The sequence below is a fragment of the Heterocephalus glaber genome, unplaced genomic scaffold (genome assembly GCF_053883595.1).
Source record: "Heterocephalus glaber isolate CG9 unplaced genomic scaffold, H.glaber_assembly_v1.0 deba00000122, whole genome shotgun sequence".
Lineage (NCBI taxonomy): Eukaryota > Metazoa > Chordata > Mammalia > Rodentia > Bathyergidae > Heterocephalus > Heterocephalus glaber.
In genome coordinates this window covers 48352960-48374553 of record NW_028258138.1, presented here as the reverse complement: position 1 = coordinate 48374553, position 21594 = coordinate 48352960, and the positions used below count along the sequence as shown (strand labels likewise).

At 36.5% G+C, this 21594-nt stretch overlaps 1 pseudogene; it reads left to right on the top strand.

Annotated features, from left to right (window-relative positions):
• The first annotated feature begins 13918 nt into the window (after nt 1-13918).
• LOC147830419 (serine/threonine-protein kinase Nek5 pseudogene) lies at nt 13919-15719 on the top strand (annotated as a pseudogene).
• Nucleotides 15720-21594: the final 5875 nt, after the last annotated feature.

Sequence of the window (21594 nt, the reverse complement as noted above, 5' to 3'; positions counted from 1 at the left end):
AGATAAAACTTCATGCTGCTGTTGTTACCACAGAGTTTGAGCAAACATTCAAAGAACAAAAAATTGTAAATTAATGTATTCAGAAACAGTAAAAGAAGGAAAATTTCTTAACTCATAAGATTAGTGTAATCTTGTGGATACAACATGAAAGGGAAATTACTGATGAATGCTGTTCAGGAACATAGATATGATAATTTTGAACAAAATATGAGTAAAAACAACCCAGCAATGTATAAAAAGAATAATACAACCCATGTCAATTGTGTTTATCCTAAGAGGGCAAAATTTTAGTGAAACATTTAAAAGTAACAACAGTATTCTCCACATAAGCAGATCAAAATAATATTCTCTTGTTGATGTTGAAAATTCTTTCAGAAAACTCAATATCTAACAAAAATACTATTTTTACAAGTATAAGAAATATAAACTATAACAAACAAGGAATAAATCTAATAAAATATGTGAAAAACCTTTTTGGAGGAAATCAAGTGGTCGAAAAAGTTTGGAAACCACTGAACTAGGCAGTAGCTACTTAGAATGATGGATTCATGTTATAACTGTGACTAATGGATGTATAATCATTTCCTCTCCATAGAAACTTTCAGTGGCCTAAATCCTTTCTCTAGACAGCATTAAAATATTAGAAAAGCCCTCATGTGGTTTTCCTATAGGAGCAGTTTACACTTGTTGAGGTATCATGTTAAAAGAAGAGTCTTGAAGCATTACTTATTTCCCTGGAAGCCAGATGGCATACTTTATTTTGAAAAATAAAAGGGATTATCTAGTGACCAAGGTTTTATTTAGTCATGTATAAATATACTTATTTACTGCAGTCCTTAAAAGACTATGATTGTATAGGCAGATTTTTTTTTTGGTTGTTTTATTAGTTTGTTTTGTGTTTTGGAGACAGGGTCTCCTATGTGGTGCAGGCTGGCCTTGAACTCACTGTGTACCATAGGCCTGCCTTTACCTTGTGGTTAGCTTCCTTAGGAAGATCTGTTTTTGTCATAATTTATGTCATTGATAATCTAGGCAACAATGTAATATGAATCTTACTTTTCCTTAATGATATGTGTAATTTGAAAAATATGTCCACTTTTCCAAGAAGAAAGACTCATTTGATTTTCTTGAAACATCCTGGTTTGGAGAATGTTGAAGAACATGTGACACAAGTCTCAAAGCTGTGCATATATTGCTAACTTTAAGAAGAAGCATCCAGAGAAGGTTTTCATATGCAGTGTGTGCACTGATTCAATCTGAAGATGTTAACTAGGAACAGCTGCTGAGTTTTACTTAGTTAAATATTCTGAGATAAAATACACCAGCAAAACATTTGAAAGAGAAAATGAGAAGTAGTAATAGCTAAGATTAACAAAATTTCTTTGCTTAACAAATAAGAGAATTTGTGAAGACACATGACAATTTTGAAAGTATGATTCAAGAATCAAAGAAAAGACAGTGTCTTAATTCCTCTGTTTCTAAAAATATTTTCATCATTATTGGGTAAAGGCAATATAAATAGATTCAGATACTATGCAGAATTCAATGACATAGTTGCCAAAATCCTACTGAGTTCTTTTAAATTTTATAGCAATTTTTAAAGTAGCTAACAGATAGACCTAGCTTCTTACTTGGTAGTCATAACACAATCATTTCTACAATCACTACAAAGAGAGTCTAATGCATTTGGAAATCTCTAAGGAGAAATTTCAAAGTTCTTGCTGTCCACACCCAGATGGCCAGATCATTAAGTCTTGACAAAGACTAAGAAAGGTTGTTATTCCTTCCCCCATGTAATTATTATACAATGACTAGTGAGTGCCACTCATTGTCCAAATAATAAATGATTTGTAAAGTACTTTGAATATTTTTACTTATTCTTAATTGTCACCAATATGCTAAGTGAATTTAAAAAATGTTTTAGAGGGAGGATGAACATTAGTTTCACTCTTGTAGAGCTGTTTCAGAAGGTATGCACTGACCTGAGGAGATTTAATCATTCTTTTTTCTCTAGGGTCAATAGTAACAAAAATGAGGTATTATATGAAGGGTGTACATGTTGCAGAAGTAGTCTTGACCTAGGATGACAGATCTGCTGGTTGTCCTCTTATGCAGAACTCCCCATTGTGGTCTGCTGGTCAGTTGGTCTGCTTATGTATTACCCCTTTGGAAGACCACAATTCACTTTCCTTTCATTCATTTCTTTTCATGACTGTTTGGGTTGTCCTATTAAAGGCTATAGTTTATCTCCCACCCCTTGACTTCGGAATTGGTCACAGGGCTTGTTTTGGACAAAAATCAAGCTCAAGTTCAGTGGCCAGTTCTGAATTTAGGCCCTAAAGACTTTCTGGGTATCCATTTGTTCTTTCATGCTTTTACCTTATCTACAAAGAATGATATTCCCAGAATAGTATGTCAGTATCAGAGGAACGTTGAGAGATATGTGAAAGAGAACCATCCATCCAAGTTCATTCTAGATTCACTAACTTCTGGAAGACCTGCATTGCATGAGTTTAACTGCTTGTTGCCCCATGTCACTCACATTTGTTTTTCTTTTTTATTTATATATTAATAGGTACATTTCAGGGATAGAATACATTTACATTTATTATTGAGTGTTTTTACCTGAACATGATGTATCTTAGTTCTTATTTCCACCCCCATTACCTATGTGCCCTTCACCTCCACCACCATTCCCTATTTACATAGACTTTGTTTCGATTTTTTTTTTCTTTCTCATAATTTTTCCTTTCCTTTTTTCGCTTTCCCCTTCCCCTTGCACCACCCCTACCACTTTGGACCTTTTCCTATTTCAAATTATCAATTATTCATGTTAATCATTTTCATCCTTATTTACACTATCAGTTTCTCACACTAGAGATACTATTTGGTATTTACACATGTGTGTCCTATTTATTTCACTTGAGTATTGCTGCAATATGCATCCATTTAGCAATAAATATCTCTAATTTCTCATTTTTTATGTCTGAGTAGTACTCCATTTCATAAATAAAACCCCACATTTTCTTTATCCAGTCTCTAGTTGATGGGCATTTGGGCTGTTTCCAAGTTTTAACTATTACAAATTGTGCTGCTATGAACATGGGTGCACATATATTACTGTGGTATAATTCCTTTAATTCTTTGGGGAAGATACCCAGCAGGGGAATAGCTGGGTCAAATGAGACTTCCTGTCCTAGTTCTTTGAGGTATCTCCATACTGATTTCCACAGTGGTTGCCCCAGTCTACACTCCCACCAGCACTGGAGTAGTTTTCCTCTTTCCCCACAGCCCCACCAGCATTTGTTGGTTGATTTCTTGATAGCAGCCATTCTTTCTGGGGTGAGGTGGAATCTCAGTGTTGTTTTCATTTACATCTCTTGAATGCTAGTGATGTTGAACATTTTTAAATATGTTTATATGCTAGTTGTACTTCTTTGTCTGAGAAATGTCTGTTCATTTCAGATGCCCATTTTTGGATTGGGTCTTTAAATTTGAGAGGTCTGGAGTGAAGCTCAGCCAGTCTCAGCACCCAGAAGGAAGCTCCCCACCTCCATCCCAAGCTCCTAGGGCAGAGAAGGTGAGCCGCGTGGGCACCAGAAGTAGCCCCCACCATGGAAATGAGAAGACACATAAATAAGCCTCAAAAACAGACTTCCAGATGACCTACAGCAACTCCAAAGGGAAACAAGATGGAACACTCTGATACTCAACCACCTGGACTCTCTGAACTGGCAACAAAAGAGGATCTGGGAAAAATGAAATCAGAAATAATTACTCAGATAACAGCAAAGATTTTGCTCATGGTGCAAGACATGATTAATAAATCTTGAGAGGACACAGTTAAAAAAATAGAGGAGCTGAGGAACATGATGGAATCTCAAAATAGGAAACAAATAGAATCCATGAAACAGATACAAACAGATCTCCAAGAGATTAAAAACTCCATCGAAAGTCTGCGCAGCAGAATGAACCAATGTGAAGATAGAATTTCACATATAGAAGATAAGATTGCAATTAGTGAGGAGGAAAAGAAAAATTGCTTTAAAATTGTAAGGGAACATGAGAAATCAATCTAGCAGCTGCTAGACAATGCAAAGAAGAATAACATATGACTGACTGGAGTCAATGAAGAAAGAGGAGAGAGTGCAGATGACATAAAAAAACTCTTCACAGAAGTGATGGCAGAAAACTTCCCAAGGAGGGGAAAAGAACTTGACATACAGATAAGTGAGGCATATAGGACTCCAGCTAGCCTTAATCAAAAAAAATCTACACATAGGCATATAATAGTAAGGATTCCAGAAATCCAACAGAAGAATAAAATTCTACAAGCAGTGAGAGAAAAGAAACAAATCACATACAAAGGAAAGCCCATCAGAATCACAGCAGACTTCTCAATGCAAACCCTCAAGGCAAGAAGAGCTTGGAGTGATGTATTTCAAGCCCTAAAGGAAAACAGCCTCCAACCCAGATTGATGTACCCTGCAAAACTATCTTTCAAAATTGATGGAGAAATAAGATACTTTCATGATAAAGAGCCTCAGGAACTTCATGAATAACAAACCAGCACTCCAAAAAATTTTAGAGAATACCCTAGGAAAACACAATGAGGATCACAACCCTAGGAAACTCAGCAGAATGAATCCATTGGGCGTGACAAATTAAATGCAAAGGGGGAGAATCCAACCAAAAGAAAAAGTCATGATAAGGCTTTTAAAATTTTGACTTCATCTCCCTAATGAGTGTATAATTCAGTCTTATTTTTGTACTGATTAGTATTTTTCTGATTCTAGAGTTGCACACCATTCCTTGTGCTATACTGGCTATTTATCATCTTATGTCTACATTTTAATTGGGTTGTCTGTTAATGAGCTCTAAGAATTCTTTATATATTCTGCTCATAGGTTATATGTATTGTAAATACGGTCTGTTTAAGGACTACTTTTCATTTTAATGATGTCATTTAAAGTTCTAAATTTTGATGGAATCTCATTTATCAATTTTTTTCTTTTATACATCATGTCTTTTGTATCCTAGGTAGTTATTGCCTTTCTGAATTCATAAATATTTTCCCTTATAATTTCTTCTTAAAGTTTTATACTTTCAGGCTTTCTTATTTAGGTTCATAGATCCCTTCAAGTTATTTTCATGTATGGAAAAAAAGGTTTGAGGTTAATTTTTTATGTACAGATACCAGGTGTTCTACTGCCATTTGCTGAAGACACTATCTCTTCCTCAGCTCTTGAATTGAGTTTATATTCTATAAAATGCTAATGTTAAATAATCTTTCAAAACTCAATGGACCATATATATATGTGTGTGGTTCTATTTCTAGATTCTCTGTTTTATTCCAATGATCTATATGCCTTTCCTTACACCAACACTGCCTTGATTACTGTAGCTTTAGAAGAAGTCTTAAAATTGGGTGCTAAACGTCTTCCAACACTGTTTTTGTTTTTGTTTTTGTTGTTGGCTTTTCTGGGTCCTTTATACTCCTACATAACTTTTAAATTTCAATATCCAGTTCTTCATTTATAGCAAGTATACACAGACCTGAATTTTTATATATACCTTGTGTTTTCTAGTCCTGCTAAATCCAAGTACAAGTTCTAGGGGGTCCTACAGATTTCTTAGTATTTTCTCTGTACATGATCATTTCATCTACATATAAAGATTTTGCTGCTGCCATGCCAATCGTATCCTAGTTGTGTCATTTTATTGCCAGTCTATTTTGGTTTAGACCTATGTTTCAAAGTCTAATGGACAGATGAAGAGTAGGCATATATGCCCTTGTTCCCCACTTTAGGGAGAAAGCATTGTATCGTCTCCATTCATAGAAGGAGTTTTTGTTGGAAGTATGGAGTACATGTCTTTGATCTGTTGAGAAGCTTCTGTTCTACTTCTAGTTTCCTGATATCTTTTACCATGAACAGCTGCAGAATTTAGTCCAATACTCCTTCTCCAACTAGTGACAGGATCATATGGCTTTCTCCTTTCCTCTGTTAAAATGATGACTTTTGGGGGTGGATCTTCCAGTGGTGAATCAACACTACCATCCCTATAATAAAACCATTTTCTACATCCTGCCAGATCTGATGTCTAAGAGTTTGTTTTGTTAAACAAATTTCTATCTATGTTCATACTTTTTTCTTCTATTATCTTTTTCCAGTTTTAGGATTAGCACAATGTTGATTTCCTAAAATGAGGGGAGAAGTTTTCCTTCTTTTATCTGCTTTTTAAATGTTTGATATAATTTATCAGTTAAAATGTTTATGAGCCCTGCTGTTGTCATGTAGGTAGGTTTTCAAGCTAGGAATATACTTTCTTTAATAGGTGCTATTCAAATTTTATATTTCCTCCAGAGTTAGTTTCATTAATTTGTCTTCTAAGTTACTTCTTAGAAGTTGTCAAATTTATTTCAAAACAGACTTTTGTAATATGCTTTCTATATCCTTTCAAATTCTGTAAAATGTGTGGTAATGTCTCCAAATCTTAATATTGTAATTTAAAAAATGTATAACTGATATTGTGTAACAGGAAGAAAAGGTCTAAAAGAGCAGGGGAATTGGGTGGGGTAGGGGAAGGGAAAAAAGGGAAAGGAAAAAATATGAGAAGAGGAAAAAAATGGAAACAAGGTCTTTGCAAATAGGGAAGGGTGGAGGCGGTGAAGTGAGGGCAAGGGAAGGGGGAAAACAAATAAGAACCAAGAGACTCATGTAATGGTACAAGATCCCAATGATGAATGTAACTGTATTTTATACCTAAAATGTACCAATAAATTTAATGGGGAAAAAAAATTTGGTGGTCTGATCTTTTTAAGTTCTTTGTAGATTCAAGATTGCAGGCCTTTGAATGAGGAACACCAGGTGAAGATTTTTTCCCACATTGTGGGTTGTCTCTTCACACTGCTGGTAGTTTTTCTCGCTGTGCAGAAGATTTTTAATAAGAAGAGATCCCACTTGTTGATTGTTTGTGCTAGTTAATGGGCAACTGAGGTTTTGTTCATAAAATCTTTTCCTATACCAATTCTTCAAGAGTTCTACTTAACCTCTGTTCCAGGCAGTTTAGCATTTCTGTTTTAATATTTAGATCTTTAATCCATTTCAATTTTATTTTGGTGCATGGCGAGAGATACAGGTCTAGTTTTAATCTTTGGCAAATTGAAACCCAATTTTTCCAGCACCATTTATTAAACAGGCAATCTTTCCTACAGTGAGGGTGTTTGGCTCCTTCATCGAACATGAGATGGCTGAGTGTGTCTGGAGTTGTTTCTGCATCTTCTAATCTGTTCCACTGGTCCTCAGGTATGTTTCTTTGCCAGGACCATGCTGTTTTTATCACAGTAGCCTTACATACGGTTTCAAGTTGGAGGTTGTGATACCCCCTGCCATGTCTCTGCTACCTAGAATTGTTTTTGCTATTCTGGGTCTCTTCTTGTTCCAAATGAATTTTTGGATTGTTTTCTCAAGGTCCATGAAGTATGCTGCTGGAATTTCAATTGGGATTGCATTGAATGGATATAGCAGTTTTTGAAGTAAGGCCATTTTCACTATATTGATTCTTCCTACCCTGGACCAAGGGATGTCTTTCCATTTTCTGATATCATCTTCAATCTCTCTTTTCAGAGTGCTATAGTTTTCAGGAAAAGATCTTTGATTTCTTTTGTTGTGTTGATTCCTAGTATTTTAGCTTTTGGATGCTGTTGTGAAAGGAGTTGTTTGCCCTATTGGGGTCTTCTATATAAAGTGTCATGTCATCTGCAAATAATGACAATTTGACTTCTTCATTTCCTATCTTTATTCCTTTTCTTTCTTTCTCTTGTCTAATTGCCATGGCTAATGTTTCCAAAACTATATTGTACAGGAATGGTGATAGTGGACATCCTTGTCTTGTTCCTGATTTTAGTATGAAGGATTTCAGTTTTTGACCGTTTAGTATGATATTGACTGTTGGTTTTTCATAGATGGCTTCTATCAGATTGAGGTAGAGGCCGTCTATTCCAATTTTTTGTAGGATTTTTATCATAAATGTGTATTGGATTTTGTCAAATGTGTTTTCTGCCTCTATTGAGATGATTGTATGGTTTTTGTCCTTGGCTCTGTTGATATAGTGTATTACACTGATTGATTTGAGCATGTTGAACCATCCCTGCATCCCTGGAATAAATCCCACTTGGTCAGAGTGTATGATCTTCTTGATGATCTTCTCCATTCTATTTGCCAGAATCGTATTAAAGATTTTTGCATCTATGTTCATTAGTTACTTTGGCCTATGCTTGTCTTTTTGAGTTGGGTCTTTCTCTGCTTTGGGGATCAAGGTGATGCTTGGTTCCAGGAATGAATTTGGGAATATTGCTTCCCTTTCAATTTCCTTGAAGAGTTTAAACAGTAGTAGCAGTAGTTCCTCTCTGAACGTCTTGTAGAATTCAGCAGTGAAACCATCAAGACCCAGACTTTTCTTAGTTGATAATTTTTTAATTATGTTTTCAATTTCAGTGATTGATATTGGGTTGTTCAGCATTTTTAGGTCCACTTTGTTCAACTTTGGTAATTCATATGTATCTAGGAATCTGTCCATTTATTCTGTGTTTTTCACCTTTGTGGTATTTAGGTTCTCAAAGTGCATATTTTTGATCCTCTGGATTTCTGCTGGGTCCATTGTAATTTCACCCTTTTCATTCCTAATTGCATGGATTTGGACCTTTTCTTTCCTTTTTCTGATAAGATTGTCTAATGGTTTTTCAATTTTGTTTATTCTTTGGAAGAACCAACTCTTTGCTTCATTGATTTTTTGTGTTATTCTCTTGGTCTCCATTGCATGCATTTCTACTTTGATCTTTATAGTTTCCTCCCTTGTATGAGTTTTGGGTTTGTCCTGCAAAGTCTAAGCTTTTAACATTCTCTTACAGTATCTCATCTCAGTTTGGCCAACTCAGGACCATGCCTGCAACTTGGAGACTTTCCAGGTCTTTGTCTCACCAAACCTAGTTCTCTTAGAATCTTAATCACCCATCAGATTATACAATTTACTTGGGTATAGAAGAACGGAGATAAAGCAGTGATCACAGCAGAATTAAATATTAGAACAGTAACTCTTTTATCTGTCTTTTCTGTTGAATTTATTCCCTTCAAAAGAGATATTCACCTACACACCATCTTCACTTTGTGGGACAAGAAGGTGCCTACCATATGTCATGCAAAGTTAACCAGATGGATGCATTTGTCAACTTGTGTTCACAATGATGTTCCTTTTGAACTCTATTACTGTGACTCAGCAAAAATAGTAAAAGGTGTTTACAGGATCAGTGAAGAAGTCATTTTTTTGAAAGTCAGAAAATAATTTTAACCTAAGAAAATATATTGAATCACTTTAAAAATATTCTATTAAGACCTGTGGTAGAAAAATACAAGATGTTTCAAAAGGAAAGTTCATTTTTAATTCATAATAAAACCAAAATGAATTCTGAGAATATTTCCTGGAAAAGAAGTCTAAAGATCAGATAGACATGCCCATTTGAGTTTGAAAAAAGCTGCAATATTTTGTGGGTAAGTCTGCTTTGTTTTTGTTTGTACAGGTGTTTTCATACATCTTCCTTCCCCACCTTATGATGTGAGAAAATAGTAGGAAGATTAAAATTTTATGGTTGCTTTAACTTAAAGACATTCTATATCTGCTACTTCTTCTATTTCTTTATATTGCTATTTAAAAATTTCTCACATTAGAACTTCTGTGCTTTACAAGTGGTAAAGGAAAAAAGAAATTGTCAAACTATTAAAAAGATTTGAATTTCACTGTTATTTAAAACTGTAGCTAAAAGAAAGACTGATAAAACTGTTAAAGGAATTACTTAAAACCTTCCATAAAAAGAAAGAAGTAGCCAAAAGTAAAACTAGTATAAGAACAAATAATAGGTTCCACTGCTCATAGCCCAGAGGTAGGGGCTTCTGGGCCGTCATTCCACTGCTCCCAGCACAGAGGAAGGGGCTTCCAGGCCACCATTCCACCACTCTCAATCCAGAGGAAGGGGTTCCGGGCTGCCGTTCCACCACTCCCAGCCCAGAGGTGGGGGCTTCTGGGCTGCTGGTCCACTGCTTCCAGCCCACAGGAAGGGGCTTCTGGGCCACCATTCCACCACTCACAGCCCAGAGGAGGTGAGCCATGCAGGCACCAATATCATCACCCCCACATCGAAATGAGAAGACACTTAAACAAGTCTCAAAACCAAACTTCAAGATGACCTACAGCAACCCCAAAAGGAAATGAGATGGAACACTCTGACACTCAACCACCTGGACTCCCTGAACTGGCAACCAAAGGGGATCTGGAAAAAGTGAAATCAGAAATAATTTCTCAGATAACAGCAGAGATTGTGCTGGTAGTGCAAGACATGGTTAATAAATCTAGAGAGGAGCTGAGGACCATGATGGAATCCCAACATAGGAAACAAATGGAATCTATAAAACAGATGCAAACAATTTCCAGGAGATCAAAAATGCCATTGAAAGTCTACACAGCAGAATGACCCAATGTGAGGACAGAATTTCAGATATAGAAGATAAGATTATAATTAGTGAACAGGAAAAGAAAAATTGCTTCAAAATTGTAAGGGAACATGAGAAATCAATCCAGCAGCTGCTAGACGATGCAAAGAAGAATAACATAAGTCTGATTGGAGTCAATGAAGAAACAGGAGAGAGTTCAGATGACTTAAAAATCTCTTCACAGAAGTAATGGAAGAAAACTTTCCAAGCAGGGGAAAAGAATTTGACATACAGATAAGTGAGGCATATAGGACTCCAAATAGCCTTGATCAAAAAAAAATCTACACATAAGCATATAATTGTTAAGAGTCCAGAAACTTAATAGAAGAACAAAGCTCTACAAGCAGTTAAAGAAAAGAAACAAATCACATACAATGGAAAGCCCATCAGAATCACAGCAGACTTCCCAACGCAGACCCTCAAGGGAAGGAGATCTTGGAGGGAAGTATTGCAAGCCCTAAAAGAAAACAGCCTCCAACCCAGATTGATGTACCCTTCAAAACTATCTTTCAAAATTGATGGAAAAATAGGATACTTTCATGACAAAGAGCACCTTAGGAACTTCATGAATACCAAACAAGCACTCCAAAAGATTTTAGACAATATCCTAGGAACAGACAATGAGGATCACAACCCCCGAAAGCACAGAAGAATGAATGCATCAGGTGTTACAAGAAATTAAATGTAAAGGGGGAGAATCTAACAAAAAGAAAAAGTCATGACAATGATAACTCAATATGCATTAATTATAACCATCAAAGTTAATGGTCTCAATTCACTTGTCAAAAAAAATAGGCTGGCATATTGTGTCAAGAAGCAAAATCAAAAAATATGCTGCATACAAGAAACACACTCAATTCAAAATGAAACTCATAGACTGAAAGTTAAAGGGTGGAAAACAATACTCCATGCAATGGGAACATGAAAAATCCAGGAGTGGCTATCCTCTTTGCAGATCAAGTAGATTTCAAATCAACACTGATTAAGAGAGGCAAAGAAGGACACTATATCCTTGTAAAGGGAAAAATCCAACAGGAAGAGATGACAATCACAAATATCTATGCACCAAAAACTAGTGCGCCCAACTATATAAAACAAATACTAATGGACATGAAAAGTCATATATGCACAAATACAATTGTAGTAGGGGATCTCAGTACCCCACTGTCACAAATAGATAAGTCAACTAGACAAAAAAATCAGTAATGAAATACTAGAACTCAATTGAACTCTTGAATAAGTGAACTTAACAGATGTTTACAGAGTATTCCACCCCATAAAATCAGAATACACATTCTTTTTAGCTGCACACGGGTCATTCTCCAAAATAGAACACATACTCGCTCATAGAAAATGTTTAAGTAAATGCAAAGGAATTGAAGTTATCCCCTTTATATGATCAGACCATAGTGCAATGAAATTGGAGTTCCACAGCAAAAGAAACCAACAAAAATTACATAAACACATGGAAATTGAACAACACACTTCTGAATAACCAATGGGTCACAGAGGAAATTAAAGAAGGAATCAGACAGTTCCTTCAATTAAATGACAGTGACAATACAACATATATGAATCTATGTGAAACAATGAATGCACTCTTATGAGGGATATTCATAGTAGTGAACGCACATATTAGGAAACAGGGTGAGCCCAACTAAACAACCTGATGCTGAACCTCAAGCTTCTAGAAAAAGAAGACAGGACAAACTCAAAGCTCATACAAATGAGGAAATTATAAAGATCAGAGGAGAAATCAATTCAATGGAGAGTATGGGAATGATACAAAAAATTAATTAAGCCAAGAGTTGGTTCTTCCAAAGAATAAACAAAATTGACAAACCCTTAGCCAACCTTATCAGAAAAAGAAAAGAAAATGCCCAAATCCATGCAATTAAGAATGAAAAGGGTGAAATTACAACAGACCCAGCAGAAATGCAGAGGATCATCAATACCTACTTCCAGAACCTATATGCCAGTAAGATGGACAACACAGAAGAAATGGACAGATTCCTAGATTCATATGAATTACCAAAGTTGAATGAAGAAGACCTAAAAATTCTAAACAACTCTATATCAATCAATGTAATTGAAAACATAATAAAAAACTTAGCAACTAAGGAAAGCCCAGGTCCTGATGACATCACTGCTGAATTCTACAAGACATTTAGAGAAGAACTACTGCCACTATTGTTTAAACTCTTCAATGAAATTGAAAGGGAAGCAATATTCCCAAATTCATTCCTGGAAGCAAGCATCACCTTGATCCCCAAAGCAGACAAAGACGCAACCAAAAAAGTGAACTATAAGCCAATCTCACTAATGAATATAGATGCAAAAATTCTTAACACGATATTGGCAAATAGAATGCAGAAGATCATCAAGAAGATCATACACCCTGATCGAGTGGGATTCATCCCAGCAATGCAGGGATGGTTCAACATACTCAAATCAATCAGTGTAATACACTATATCAATAGAGCCAAGGACAAAAACCATATGATTATCTCCATAGATGCAGAAAAAGCATTTGACAAAATCCAATACACATTTTTGATAAAACCCTACAAAAATTGGAATAGATAGTCTCTACATCAAACTGATAAAAGCCATCTATGAAAAACCAACAGCCTGTACCATACTAAATGGTCAAACAATGAAATCCTTCACACTAAAATCAGAAACAAAACAAGGATGTCCACTATCACCACTCATGTTAAATATAGTTTTGGAAACATTAGCCATGGCAATTAGACAAGAGAAAGAAAGAAAAGGAATAAAGATAGGAAATGAAGAAGTTAAATTGTCATTATTTGCAGATGACATGATACTGTTTATAGAAGACCCCAAGAACTCCACCAAAAGTCTTCTAGACTTAATAACTAAATTCAGTAACGTAGCTGGATACAAGGTCAACACACAAAAATCAATAGCTTTCCTCTACATGAACAACAGACTCACTGAGAGAGAAGTAGGGCAAATAATTCCTTTCACAATAGCATCCAAAAAACTGAAATACCTAGGAATCAACCTAATGAAAGAAATCAAAGACCTCTTCCCTGAAAACTATAGCACTCTGAAAGAGAGATTAAAGACAATATCAGAAAATGGAAAGACATCCCTTGCTCCTGGGTAGGAAGGATCAATATAGTGAAAATGGCCATACTTCCAAAACTGCTATGTAGATTCAATGCAATTCCAATTGAGATCCCAACAGTGTACTTCATGGACCTTGAGAAAACAATCCAAAAATTCATTTGGAACAAGAAGAGACCCAGAATAGCAAAAGCAATTCTAGGTAGCAGAGACATGGCAGGGGGTATCACAACCTCCAACTTCAAACTGTACCACAAAGCTACTGTAATAAAAACAGCATGGTCCTGCAAAGATACAGGCCTGAGGACCAGTGGAACAGATTAGAAGATGCAGAAACAACTCCAGACACACTCAGCCATCTCATGTTCGATGAAGGAGCCAAACACCCTCACTGTAGGAAAGATTGCCTGTTTAATAAATGGTGCTGGAAAAATTGGGTTTCAATTTGCCAACGATTAAAACTAGACCTATATCTCTCACGTTGCACTAAACTAACATCAAAATGGATTAAAGATCTAAATATTAAAATAGAAACTCTGAACCATTTGGAACAGAGGTTAGGTAGAACCCTTGAAGACATCGGTGTAGGAAAAGATTTTATGAACAAAACCTCAGTTGCCCTTGAACTAGCACAAACAATCAACAAGTGGGATCTCTTCTTATTAAAAGGCTTCTGCACAGCAAGAAAAACTACCAGCAGTGTGAAGAGACAACCCACAATGTGGGAAAAAATCTTCACCTGGTGTTCCTCATTCAAAGGCCTGCAATCTTGAATCTACAAAGAACTTAAAAAGATCAGACCTCCCAAATTTAAAGACCCAATGTGAAAATAGGCATCTGAAATAAACAGACATTTCTTCACAAAGGAGTAGAGATCGCAAATAAATATATGAAAAATTATTCAATATCTCTGGTCATTTAAGAGATGGAAATGAGGCTGAGCCACATCACAGCCAGACCACAGAGCTGAGAAGTCATGGAGAAGAGTCTAGGCTGGAGGAGCTACAGTTTCGGAAAAAGTAAATGAAGGCCAGGAATATTGGAAACATTTAGAGGAAATACACCAGGAGTACCACAATGACATGAAGAAAATTAGGAAGAAAATGGGGAGAGAGTTAAAGGAGAGCTCCAAAATCAGGAAGAAGAATGCCCTGCCTGTTGACCAAGATGCTCCTGCAGAGGACACAACAGTGCAGAGAGTGGTAAAGTTCAAAATTATTTTAGATGAATGCATATCTGATGGAAACACTGTCCAAGAGGAAGAGACAATGGACATACTAAATGAAACTTTGACCTTTGAGGACAGCATAAAATTTAAGGGATATGACTGTCTAAAGGACCACGAAGATGACCTATACAAAGCCTTTGAAAAACTCTGCAGCCCAGAAGCAGAGCTTTTCACTCAGTATGCTGTAGCTGCAGAAAACAGGAGGCAGTGGGATGCCAGAGCACCTCAGACTCTGCTGCAAATGATGGCAGCAGGTGATGTCACTTCCACCTGCCCTACTGCTCCTGATGATGGCCAAGTTATTGTGATGGAAAGTATTCCAGAAAGTAGGAAGCAGTGGCAGCATGAAGTGCCAGGAACCTTATTGAGTGTTTTGGCAGTAGCAGATCTAACAAGTAGCTCTTTTTCTGCCAGTGAAGGAGAACCTGTAAGAACATTAAAGCAATGGCTTCCTAGAGAAGAAGATGTGGGGAAGGTAGAAATGGCTTCTGGCATTGAAGTAGATGAGGAACTGCTGGAACCAGCATCTGATGGTGATGGTACAAATTTTGAAGAATCAGAAGATGAGTTGAGAAGTGAAGTAGTAGAATCCCTCGAAAAATTCACTACTTTCAAAGGAGGAAGAATGGAAGAAATTTCCAGTATCTGTAAGGATGCTGGAGTCAGAAGAGAGAAAGAGGTTAAGTGTAACAAAATCTGATGAATTAAGTGAAGGTCTAGAAGCTGTTTCTAGTCCATCTAATGACCAAATTTGTGTTGCTGATGAGGACTAAAGAACAACAACCTATTCTGCCATAAAGGAAAAGAAACTTAAGTCATTTGTAGGAAAATGGATGCACTTGAGACCATAATGTTAAGTGAAATAAATCAGACACATAAGCTTAAATATTGCATGGTTTTCCTTATATGAGAAACTCAAATTATAAATAAAGAGCAAAATAAAAGATAAATACTAGGAAGTAGGGAGATAGCTCTTTTTCAAATGAGAAGAAATGGAGAGGGAGTAGGGAGAGGAGGGAAAGGGAATAAAAAAATGAATTGGGATGTGTTATGTACATGTACCAACTCCACACAAGGAATGTAAAATTGTGTATTGCAGACATGTACTAATAAAAAAACAAACAGGTGGAAACAAAAAGAGATGGAAATGAAAACAATGCTGAGATTCCAGCTCACTCCAGAAAGAATGGCTGCTATCATGAAATCAACCAATAACAAATGCTGGTGGTGCTGTGGGGAAAGAGGAACCCTGCTCCACTGCTGGTGGAAGTATAGAGTTGTGCAACCACTGTGGAAATCAGTATGGAGATACCTCAAAGAACTAGGACTGGAAGTCCCATTCGACCCAGCTATTCCCCTACTGGGTATCTTCCCCAAAGAATTAAAAGAATCATACCACAGTGATCTATGTGCACCCATGTTCATAGCAGCACAATTTGTAATAGCTAAAACTTGGAAACAGCCCAAATGCTCATCAATCAGAGACTGGATAAAGAAAATGTGGGTTTTTTTTTTAATGAAATGGATTACTACTCAGCCATAAAAAATGAGAAATTAGAGACATTTATAGTTAAATGAATGCACATTGAGGTGATACTCTTAAGTGAAATAAATAGGACACACATGTGTAAATACCAAATAGTTTGTCTAGTGTGAGAAACTGAAAGTGTAAATAAGGACTAAGAGGTATAATAGATAATGTGAAATAGGAAGAAAAGGGGCAAAGGGGAATGAAGTGGGAGGGGTAGGGAAAGGAAGGAAGGGAATGGAATTAATATGAGAAAATGAAAAAATGGAAATAAAGTCTTTGTAAATAGGGAGGGATGGAGGGGTGGAAGGGAGAGCAGGGGAAAGGGGAAAAATAAGAACAAAGATTATGTAAAGGTACAAATTTCCAATGATGAATGTCATTACATTGTATACCTAAAATGTACCAATGATTAAAATGAATAATTGATAATGCAAAATAGGAAGAAAAGATCCAAAGGGTAGGGGAAGTGGGAGGGGTAGGGGGAAGGAAAGAAGGGAAAGGAAAAATTATGAGAAATGGAAAAAATGGAAACAAAGTCTTTGTAAATAGGGAAGGGTAGAGGAATGAATGGAGGGCTAGGAATGGGGAAAAAATAAGAACCAAGATGCATCATGTAAAGGTACAAGTTCCCAATGATAAATGTAAATGTATTTTATACCTAAAACGTACCAATAAAAGAATTTAAAAAAGAACAAATAATAAAGGCTTTAAATTAATGAGTAAGCCTTTCAGATCCCTACCATCTGAAATACTTTGAAGGGACATGCAATTCTACTATCATTAGTATGAATACTGTTTGGTAATTGCTTCAACTTAAGAAATTATTAATCTTTTGCCCTCACAGAATATATTTTTGTATAATTATTTGTCATAATATTGAAAGATCATATATTTCATGATTTTGTGCTCAAAGTGTGACTATATTTTTCCATTTGAGTTATTCAAATAAAAGAACTACTTTTATATGAAAAATATTTTTTCTTTTATTCAAAAATGTTCTTAGTAATATTTGTATCTCTGTGAAAAGTAAGTTGTTTGAATAGGTGAACATTGTCTAAAATACCTCTTATCTTCTCTTTTTGCACCTCTTTTTATTTAGAGTTGCACATTCTTCTGAACTCCCTACTCTTGGGTCTTTAGAATGCTCTTCACTTTATGGCAACTAGAAGACTGTGTTTGATGTTGTCTGATACTATTTGTGGTGGTTACAGTGGAATGGCAACTTGATTGACTTTGGGATCCATGTTGAGGGTTCATGAAGCACATTTTTGGGTATGTCCCAGTGGATCATGGAAGCATGACTTTGGGATTTTACATCTGGTCCTTTGTCTCTCCTAGCTAGCACTGTTTCCCTGCTTTGCTTCCCGGTTGCAATGAACTAAGCAGCCTTGCTCTACCATGCACTTCTGCAATAACATTTCTGTATTGAATTTAGATGACCATGGACTGAATTACCTTAAAACATGAGCCAGATTAAAACTATCTTCCTTTAAATTGTGTGTGTTGTGAATTGTGTCCAACTACAAGACAGCTAATACATTATTTCATTCTATATTGTTGCGTCTTAGAGCAGCCTTCTGGGAATCATTCTCCTATAACTGTTTCTTCATTTTCTCTTTCTAGAACTCTCAGATGACACTTTCTTTTAATTGTTTTCAACTGATGACATTTTTATTATAGTGGGAAAAAGGGCAAGCAGAATAGGACTGCTTCTCTTTTGTATCAGTAAATCATATTTGTACCAGTGTATTCTGCCTTTCTTCCTTTCCAGTTTAACTGTGCATGTTTATTAAAGCTAAGTCCTCCACTTGTGTATTAAATCCCTTTTGCTTTTGTCTAACTCAGACTTTTATCTTGCAATTATTCTATTCTCTTTACTATGAATTCTTCCATTTGTACTAAATAATGATGCAACGTGTCTCACCTAAAACATGGGCGCATGCACGTGCACACACACATGCACACACACACACACACACAACTTTTATCTCTTTTCTTTTTTTCAGCTTTTACCTTTTCTCCTTTTACACAAAGAAAATTTCCAGGCAATGTTGCCAGTTCTTGTGATCTTCCATCTTTTTTTCTCATTTCCTCTTAGGCTCCCTCAAGAGAAGGTTTTATCCTCATCATGCCCCTGAAACTGCACTTGTAGCCTCACCAATAAATGGCTTTGGTGGTATTGAAACTTGCAGTCATTTTTTTCTGGTGCTCCTTTTCTCAGGCTTCTTTTTTGTATTTCTTCATTTTGGGCAAACACCTTTGTTGGTTCTGCTAGCTTACTGTATCTTCCTTAAACTCCAGATACTTCTATTCAACTGACTACTCAATGTTTCCACTTGAAAGACCAATATACAGCTTAAATATAATATGATGAAAATGGAATTCTTGACTTTTCCCTGAATAGTAGAATTCACTATTATTCACCTAGAAAGTTTAGGCCAAAAACCTAGGAGTCATTCTTGTTTTCTCTCTTACCAAATATCTAGGTCCAATCTTGAGCTATTCTTGTGACTTTTACTTTCAAAACATCCCACTAGTTTAAACATTTTCTGTTGTCTCTCATGCTATTACCTTAGTTCAAAGCATAGTCAACTTTCTCCTTAGTTTCACCTCTTAGACATCTAATTCACTCAGCAAATAACTGTAAGGCACTTACTGTGTTCCTGACACTCTTCTTGTATTGATTTTTGTAGCAAAGAACAAGCCAAATCCTTGCCCTCAGGATCTTCAGTTCCCTTTCAGGGAGCTGCCTTCTTATTAGCCTGCCTGATTTTCTTTTATTCCTTCTCTGTCTCCAGTCCATTTTCCATATAACAGGCAGAATAACTTTGTATAAAACTTAAGTAAAATCAAGTTATCTCCTTGTTGAAAGCTCTCTAGTGGCCTTGCTGACCTTAAGCTCACTGCCCCCGTTGGTTTACTTCACACCAGACACATACAAACACACCAAGCTCATTCTGCTTCATGGACTTTATATATACTGATCTCTTTGCTTAGGAAGTTCTTCTTGGTGCTCTTTGTGTCATTTGAACCTTCACTTCCTTCAGACTTTCAAATATTATCCCAGAGTTTCCCTTATCTCTCTCTATTTAATACTGTAGCTGTTATTACTCACTATCTTCTGACTTTCACTTTCAGTAGTCTTTTCTTGTCCATGAGCAATATGTTCCAAGACCTCTAGTGGATGACTGAAAAAAGAAGACAGTATAAAACTCTATAAATACTATATTTTTCATATATGTATATATACATTCTTATAATGAAGTTTAATTTGTAAATTAGGCACAGTAAAATATTAACAATAATAAAATATAGCAATCACAATAATATATTATAAAGAAAATGACAAGTCATGTATCTTTTTGAGTCTCCTTTGTATGTGATTTGTTTCTTTTCTCTGACTGCTTGTAGAACAGTGGGATGATGGCTCAGAATCCCCTACCTCTGGGCCGGGAGCAGTGGGAGGGATGGTGGCCTGGAAGCCCCTTCCTCTGGGCCAGGAGCAGCGGGACAGAAGGTGGCCCAAAAGCCCTTTCCTCTGGGCTGGGAGCAGCGGGAGGGATAGTGACTGGGAAGCCCCTTCCTCTGGACCAGGAGCAGTGGGACGGCGGCTCAGAAGCCCCTACCTCTGGGCCGGGAGCAGCGGGACTCAGTACCTTGATCTGGTGATCTGGTGTCCTCTGTGTGTTTGTAGTGTGGAACCAGGTGGCTGCCTGTCTGCAGCGGGGTGATTTGGCGTCTTCTGCTCAACTCCGGACCTCGGTAGGGCGTGCACAGAACTGCCTGTCTGCAGTAGGCTGATTCAGCGTCTTCTGCGAAACCTCTTTTTGAGTCTCAATTTCTGTGTAATAAGAATGTAGACTGTGTGTGTTAAGGTCCCATTTCTAGCACTCTCAAATTCTGTATGTGTGTAGTGTTTTCACACTAGAGACCAAACCTGTCATGCCTCATTTGACCCAACCAAGACTTATGATAGTTTTTCTAGATCTGCTGGGAGGTAGACAAGGGACTTTTCTTGTCTCTATATCCTGTCAAGATTGAGATCTCCAGCCAGGCAGGAAGTCATAGCATGTGCATCTGCACAAACATTTCAGTCAAGAACCTCCCTAAATTGCCTATTGCAGGGAAAAAGCCAGAGTGGGGAATATCACAGGGAAAGAGAATCAATGCTGCTTTGATCAGAAAGTTCATTACATTTGCTTCAGATCTTAATGCATACTCACCAGGTCTGCAATCACTTATGCTGTGTTAGGCAAAAGTCTTAGTGGAAAAACTAGCATGTGTGCATGACTCCATCTGTGTGAGGCCCTGCCAGAAACATTTATGAATCACTTGTCTTCTGATAGACAACTTGCTTTTCTAGCTTGCAATCATATTTCTCACAGATGTTGCCTTTGAATTAGGCATTGTCTCATTTCATTTTTGAATGTTCTTGATATGAGACCATCATATGGGCAAATCCCACCTACCATCTACTCTGGCAGCCATTTACCCATCATTGAAAAAGGAGATATTTGGGGGAGACCAAGGAGCTGGAATCTACTATCAGGAACAGACACTTCTCCACAAGTTCCAAGTTTGGTATTTCTCAATGCTGGCACCAGGGATGTTTACTTTCAGGTTGTGCAAAGTCTCAGCTTGGGTTCTGGAAAAACTGAGCTAAAAAATTTGTCTGAAATCAGTTTCTTGCTAATTCCTGAGGACATCTTGCTTTTATTACAACATAACTGTTGTCATGTGGTCTATCCTGAGCAATGATGATGTCACTCACAGTGCAGAACTCATATCTACTGCGGCTCTTATTGTTTGGCAATTTATATCCTGCTATTCATCAAATCTACTTTTAGCAATATTATCTGGAGCTCAGATGTTACTGAGAAGTGTTGGAAGGTGAATAAATTTTCTTCTAAGTGTATTTGGAAGTTAGCATACTGTAATTATAGAAATATATTTATTGTTTTCCATTCTGAGTTGCTTTGCCACTCTACTGTTCAATTTGTTGATTATCTGTCAACTTCAATTACATATCCTCCTTTTTTTCTTTTAGAGATAAAATATTCAAAAATCAAAGCCAAATTTTATTCCTTTATGAATACCATATCTAACTATATAAACAGAGTGTCTAATGTCAGCTACATGAGCTTGAAGTTAAATACAAATTTTCATTTCCTTTATAAAGTAAAGGTGAAAATCCA